Source organism: Montipora foliosa, chromosome 2, assembly GCF_036669935.1.
Source record: "Montipora foliosa isolate CH-2021 chromosome 2, ASM3666993v2, whole genome shotgun sequence".
Classification (NCBI taxonomy): domain Eukaryota; kingdom Metazoa; phylum Cnidaria; class Anthozoa; order Scleractinia; family Acroporidae; genus Montipora; species Montipora foliosa.
The window spans coordinates 14,256,406-14,263,905 of record NC_090870.1 but is presented as its reverse complement, the minus strand read 5'-3'; the positions used below and the strand labels follow the sequence as shown (position 1 = coordinate 14,263,905).

General features: G+C 37.5%; 1 protein-coding gene across 1 annotated transcript in view; it reads right to left on the bottom strand.

Annotated features, from left to right (window-relative positions):
* The window catches only part of LOC137992509 (NLR family CARD domain-containing protein 3-like), a 75,505-nt gene that overhangs the window by 52,715 nt on the left and 15,290 nt on the right, over positions 1–7,500 (bottom strand). The gene's annotated exons all lie outside the window — the stretch shown is intronic.

The window sequence follows — 7,500 nt, the reverse complement described above, 5'->3', positions numbered from 1 at the left end:
TAAACAAATTTTAAATATCCGTTCATTATATCCATACAACTGTAAAGCTGTTCTCTGTTATTGTACAGTACCGCTCAAAGGTAAGTTACCACCCTCTCGCGAGACGAGAGTCTCGTCTCTAGAGACGAGTGTCTCGTCTCGCGAGACGAGTCTCTCGTCTCTCGAGACGAGAGTCTTGTCTCTAGAGACGAGACGTTCGTCTCGCGAGACGGTTCAAAAAACTGTAAGTGTCTGCATAAACGAAAACTTTCCGAAGATTAACCTGTTTACGAAGACACTCGCGCTCCAAACGCAACACTTGACAATAAAGTTTTAGGTCTAGATGCGGTTGGCGTTGGTGTATTATTGTCTTTGCGTGCAGACATCTGCTCGTGAAATCTGTATACACTGTACTTTGATTTGAAGTTGATTTAGAGAAGAAATGTTTCGATAAACTTGCGCGGCAGCATGCGGTTGGCGGTGGTTTGTTATCGTCTTTGCGTGTGCACATTTTTAACCCTTGAATCGGCCCGTGAAATCTACATTTACTGTACTTTCATTCGGAGATGATGTCTAGGAGAAATGTTGCCATAAACTTGCGCGGCAGCATGCGGTTGGCGGTGGTGTATTATTGCCTTTGCGAGTCGACATTTAGGCCTCGAATCTGCCCGTGAAATCTACATACACTGTACGAAGTTGATTTCGAGAAGAAATGTTTCGATGAACTTGCACGACCGCATGTAAACACTGTTAATCGATCGATCTATTTCCTGCAGCAGTAATTAAAGCTTAAATCCATCGAACTGCCATAAAAATTAGTCTTTCAAATTCAAGCGAGTTTACCAGGCGAAGAAAACGCGGTTGTGGGTTGTTATTGCTCATCATGATCGCATCAGTGCGGTTAATGAAAAAAAACTTTTATTACTATGGTCATGACTTTTATTACATTTGGTGGCTCCTAAAACTGCCGTTTTCTTTTTCTCTTTTCTTTGAGGATTCATTCTCCCGAGGCCGTTCCTTCACGTTGGATGACGAGTGTTTTTTTTTTTCTGCTTTCGCGTCGCCTGTTAGGACTTTCATTGCGCGCTGGCGACGCAACAAAATTTTAAAAAATCGCATCACCGGCGCAAGCAAAAAATCGCTTGTGTAGCCGCGACTTTAGGAGATTTGTTCATACACATCGTTTAATTCATGAACGAAAAATAATTAAGCGCTTTCATGACAAATGTTCGTCGACCGCGGTGTATCTTCACAAAACTGTATTACTTTAAGTTGCATGAAACGCTTCGACAAATAACTTAGATAAGATGTACCGCACAGACCTGAGAATTGGAGAGGTGGAAATGGAAAATAAATTTGTTTCACGCAACAGTTCAAGTTCTTCGCCTTTTTCAGTGAACGGTTTCGAATTTTTCTTTTTTTGTTGTTGTTGTTGCGTGACAGTGAAAATAATCTCACTGTTGAATGTGGATGACATTCTCAAAAGTGAAGTCATAAAACTCGAGTCTGTTTTCGTTTACTGTAGCAGCTAAGTCTTATTGTATATGAACTTTCTACTTGCTTGCAGTCATTTACATTAAAACGTGTCGGCGGATCGACTTAAATGTGGGAGTAACGAACTGCAGGCAAAACAGCTGTAATTCGGCACAAACCATCCGAATTTGTTCAATTTCATACGGTGTTTCGGAAAGCAAAGTTCCTCGAGAATTTCACAGAGATCTGTTTGCAATGCCACCGCACTGAAATGTTGTCAATTCGCATGATATATTTCTCGGTTATAACAGTATTGCAATTTTGATTCATGTTAAGTTTCACGCTCGCCATGAGCGTCGTTTTGTCGTTTGAATTCGCAAACGTTCGTGTAACCATCGGACTTCTATAAAAATTTATGCCAATCTTGCCGCTTCAGTGATTCTCGCGAGACGAGAGTCTCGTCTCTAGAGACGAGTGTCTCGTCTCTCGAGGCGAGACTCTCGTCTCTAGAGACGAGACACTCGTCTCGCGAGAAACGAGACGAGACTGGTAACTTACTTTTGAGCGGTACTGTACTTGTAAGCAAGTTATTGTGTGAGCATGATTTTATTTAATCTGTGAAACAAAATGCAGTGCAATAAGTCAGTGTCTTTTAGACAGATGCAAACTATTTACATGTAGGTAGTAATGCATGCACTATCTGCTGTACAATCTTATTCACTCTGATATTATCAAATTGGCCATCATTTAGTGGAATTTATGTGCATGTTACTGTATCTTGGCATATTGTGGTTTAAATTTTGATACTGATGTTTGTGGTTAGTAAGATACCGGTAGTATGTTATAAATGTATAATTGCACAGAAAGTCTCTCCTTCAGATTTCGCATTGGATTTATTTTGATTATAAAGCAAAGCTATAATAATAATATTGTCATATGTATTTATCTTCATTATCCCAGTGATTACCAATAATAAACTGTTGCTGTTAACATTGTTGCGACTTCTTAGAGAATTTTCTGTAATGCAATATAATCCCATTTAAGTCAAGTTTTTACTGCAATTAAACTGGATCAGTTTAATCCCATCACTGGATTTAAACTGGGTCAATTTTATCCAATTACTGGGTTTAAACTGGCTCAATTAATTCCCAGAATTGCTGAGTTTAAACTGGGTCAGTTTAATCTAATTACTGGGTTTAAACTGGGTCAATTTAATCCCAGAACTGTGTTTAAACTGGATCCCGTTCATCCCATTACTGGGTTAACATTGGGTCAATTGAATCCCACTACTGGGTTAAACTGGGTCAATTTAATCCCATTCCTGGGTTTAAACTGGGTCAAGTTTATCGCATCTTTGGGGATATAATGGGTATTTTTAAACCCAAGATTGGTTTTTGTAGCATTTTCCCAGTTTGGGAAATACCAAAGCCCATAAATTCACCATTTTTTTCCCTATTTGGGAATTGCAAAGAGTTCCCTGTGTAATATACTTGAAACGTTTCAACTGCAGAGAATCATAACGAGAGACATTTTTTCAATCAAAACAAACGATGTATTAAAGTCAGTGGGACTTGTTTTAGTTTGTCGAGGGAAAGAGAGTATTGTAAATGTGCCGAAAATTAACCCGGACCACCCCCTTGAAAATGCAAACCTCTAGCTGATAAGCCACTGATCTGACATTCGTGCACGTTGTAAAGTGAGAAAGCAAGACACTAAAAATTCCCATTGCACCAGATCGCAGGAATCGAAATATCCCTCAAATGTTTAAATTGTCAGCAGAAAGAACTCAAATTGTAACTTAAAATCTGTCCTGGTACTCGTCAACAAATAATCAGTGTAAGTCAGTTTCGATTGCATGAATTGCAGCAAATTCGAAAATAAAGTGTTTTACGACATTATCAAACAGACCGGCTAAATGCACTCTCGCTTATAATTTGTAAATTATATATAGAGACCATTATAACCCCTTATAACTTGTTTTGTAGATAAATATAGTTTTTTTAACTTTATGTTTAAGCTCATGACCCCATCAGTAATATATAGATTTTGCAAAGCCTAAACGCGGAGCTCCTGTCTTCAACCCCCGGTCTAACCCCAGAAAGCAAATTATACACTTTTGTTTTTATAAAAACGTCAAATTTTGGAACTAAGGCTGAACGTTCTTATATAATTTGGCGTTGTGAGGCTGAAACGTTCTTAAAGATGTTCTTAATTCTACATGGTATAGTTTTATTATACAAGAAGCGTGCGGTGGAAATAGTATTCAAATAAAAAATATTTCTCTTTGAAACGTTCAGTTTGTAAGTCTCATGTTACAATTATTATTATTATTATTATCATTATCATTATCATTATCATTATCATTATCATTATCATTATTATTATTATTATTATTATTATTATTATTATTATTATTATTATATGCAGTAAAAACACCTGTATGATACATTCAAATTAAAATTATTCTTTCGTTTCAGTTCGGCATCATGACAGCTTGAACATCCGTGCAATATTCATTGTTCTTCACAACACTGATTTTTGCATGTTCGTCAGCACATCTTTGCTTCTACTTCCTAGCAATTCCCTAGTACTAGTGTCCAACTTGCTTGACCAGCCTCCCAAGACATCTATAATGATGTCAGAGTTTCAATCCCAATGGACTGCATCTCGGATATAATTATCCGCAGTCTTTGTAATCTGTGTTTTATCTCTTCGTTATTTTTGTCATACTTGTCAGTGTTACGTAATTTATACATTTTAGTTGCCTTACTGTTTTATTTTTACAATGAGAAAATTACGAGCGTTTTGGCGAGGAGAACGTCGTTTAAGCTTAACCTTGCTAGCACAAGATGGTCAACGAAAACAAAACGTAGATTTTAAATTACTCTTGCTTAAGGTAAGAGGGATTCGTTCGCAGTCAAAAAGGAAGGCTATATTTCTTTGGCTGAAGAAACAGAAACAGGATATCATTTTTCTACAAGAAACGTATAGTACACCCGAAGTGGAAAGCATGTGGAAGACGCAGTGGAAAGGTAAGGAGTTTTTTGCTCACGGTACAAACCATAGCTGTGGTGTGATGATTCTTGTCAGAGAAGATCTAGAATTTGAGTAGAAGGCATTAAACGCGGACTGCGAAGGCCGCTACATTTTATTAGAAGCTGTTGTGCAAGGCTCAAATTATACCTTTGTGAATATTTATGCGCCCAATAAGGTACAGCAACAAAGTGTGTTTTTTAGAAATTTAAATGATGCGCTCGATCTTTTTTGTGGTGACTTTGAAAACAAGATAATTATAGGTGGTGACTTTAACGTTACTTTTGACCCTAACCTTGACTGTTCGGGCGGTACTCCGACCAAAAAAGACTCATTCAAGTGTATTCAGGATATGTGCCTTGATTATGACTTGATAGATATATGGAGAGTGACAAACGCAGACAAAAAACGTTTTACTTGGAGACAACGAAAGCCGTTCATTCAAAGAAGGTTAGACTTCTGGCTAATTAGTGACGCCTGTCAAGATGACGTTGAAGATGCAGACATTATTCCTTCTATAAATTCTGATCATTCCGCAATGTTTCTTCATTTTAGTACTATAGAGAAAGAGAATCATGGCCCTTCCTACTGGAAATTCAATAGTAGTCTCACTAACGATACTATGTGACTCTAATAAATCAGAGTATTCCGGTCTGGTTGAAAGAATGCAAGGATGTCACCGACAAAAGAGTTTTATGAGATTTAATTAAGTACAGAGTTAGACAGGTGACAATAAAATACAGCAAGGAAAGGGCTCGTGAAAGAAGGGAGAAATTACCGTACCTCAGATTGAAACTTTACTGAAGCAATGTGAAGACGACTGCAGTACTGATCCCACTTCCGAAGATATCGAGAAACTAGAGATGCTAAAAGGTGAATACAATTCTATCTACGAATACCTTTCTCAAGGCGCTATCATTCTCCGTCTCGAATGTCATAAAAAGAGCAAGAGTTCGGTTAGAAAAATATTTAGTAAAGATGGTTATTTAATCTCTGATCCAAAACGAGTGATGAAAGAGATAGAACGCTTTTACGCCGATCTGTATAAGGAGGAGGAGCTAATCCCATCAGCGAATGTTTATGACTCCTTTTTGAAGAATCAGGACATACGTAAAGTCTCATATGATGATGCCGCAATATGTGTGTTCTTCATCTTTTTGCCTGTAATAAATCGCCTGGAAACGATGGACTCACAGTTGAGTTCTACAGAGCTTTTTGGGATGTGGTCGGAGACCTTGTTGTCTGCTGCCTTAACAGTGCGTACGAATATGAGCAGTTGTCTAATTCTCAAAAACAAGCAATTATAACTTTACTAGAAAAGAAAGACAAGGACAAAAGAAATATTTCCAATTAAAGGCCAATATCATTGATTAATGTGGATGTCAAAATTGGTTCCAAGGCAATTGCGAGAAGACTAGAGACTGTATTACCCCAAATTATACATCATAATCAAAGCGCGTATGTTAAGGGAAGGACTGTGTTTGATACAGTGAGAGCGATTGAGGATATCTTGGAGTATACTGAGACCCACAATATTAACGGAAAAATTATTGCTATTGACTTTCAAAAGGCTTTTGATTCAGTAAGCAAGAACTTTATTTTTGAGGCCCTCTCTGTTCTTAATTTTGGCCCGTCCTTTAAACAGTGGGTATATACATTCTATAATAATATTTCGAGCTGTGTTTTGAATAATGGTTTTTCTACCGGACCCTTTCAAGTGCAGAGAGGTGTGCGACAAGGGAACCCCCTCTCGGCATATCTGTTCATTATTTGTATGGAAATATTAGCAATCAATCTCCGTAGTGACAAAAGCATTCGAGGAATCGATGTTAATAATGAGGAAATCAAAATGGGACTCTTTGCCCACGACTTGACAGCTTTTTTGCGGGACGATCGCTCTCTAATTAATTTTCTTAAGCTTGTAAAAGAATTCGGTCTGCTTTCAGGTCTCAAGATTAATTTTGAGAAATCGGAAATAATGTTTTTGGGTAATCAAGATCCTGCAGTAAGTGATGACTATGATTTGCATAATATCAAAGTCAAGAAAGCCTCGAAAATCTTAGGGGTATACTTCTCCTTAAACAGAAGCTAAACTTTGATGAAATAATTGACTCCATCAAAACAAAATTAAAGATATGGAAGTGGAGAGACCTAACCGTTATAGGCAGAATTCAGATCGTTAAGACATTTATAGTTCCAATATTTATGTATCGTGCTGGTATGATAAGCCTTAACAAAGAGATCATATCTGAGGCAAATAAATTAATTTTCGATTTTATTTGGAAGGGTAAAGATAAAGTTAAACGTCTAACGCTTATCAATGATATTGAGGATGGCGGTCTTAAAGCTCCACACTTGGAATCTATGATTAAGACTCAGAGAATACTATGCTGCAAGAAATTCGCCAGTAATGAGCCTAGCAGCTGGAAGACCATACTATCGTATTATTTGAAATCGGTTGGAGGTAAATTCATTTTATAAATTCATTGCATAAGCTGCAATTTTGATGTGAAGAAATTGCAAGTGAAGCTTCCGAGGTTCTACGAAGAATGTCTTAGCTGCTTTGCGCAATGTTCAGTTGCGAGTAAGATGAATAGTTACGATACTTCGCAAGGAACACTGTCCGAAGTTATTATTTGGAATAATAAGCATATTTGTGTTGATGGTAAGTCTGTTTATAATCGTAGACTTGTTGATAAAGGGATAATTTCATTAGGTGATTTAACTGTCGGAAAAAATGGATTGGCACACTGGCGTGATTTTTGGAAATTTGATCTATCACCTCTCGACGCCTTCCAATTAATTGCATTGTGCGATGCTTTGCCAACAAAGTATCGTCAGTCTTTACAGATATATCAGTATGTCAATCCAGAGCCTTTTGATTCAGAGAACCATACTCAACTTTGTTTGAATGGTCAAAATGTAGCGCTTAGCAAAGTGGTTTCTAAGGCCGTGTACAAAGAACTTCGCTTTAGGGTTATTAAACAACCGACAGCTCAATCGAAATACGAAGCA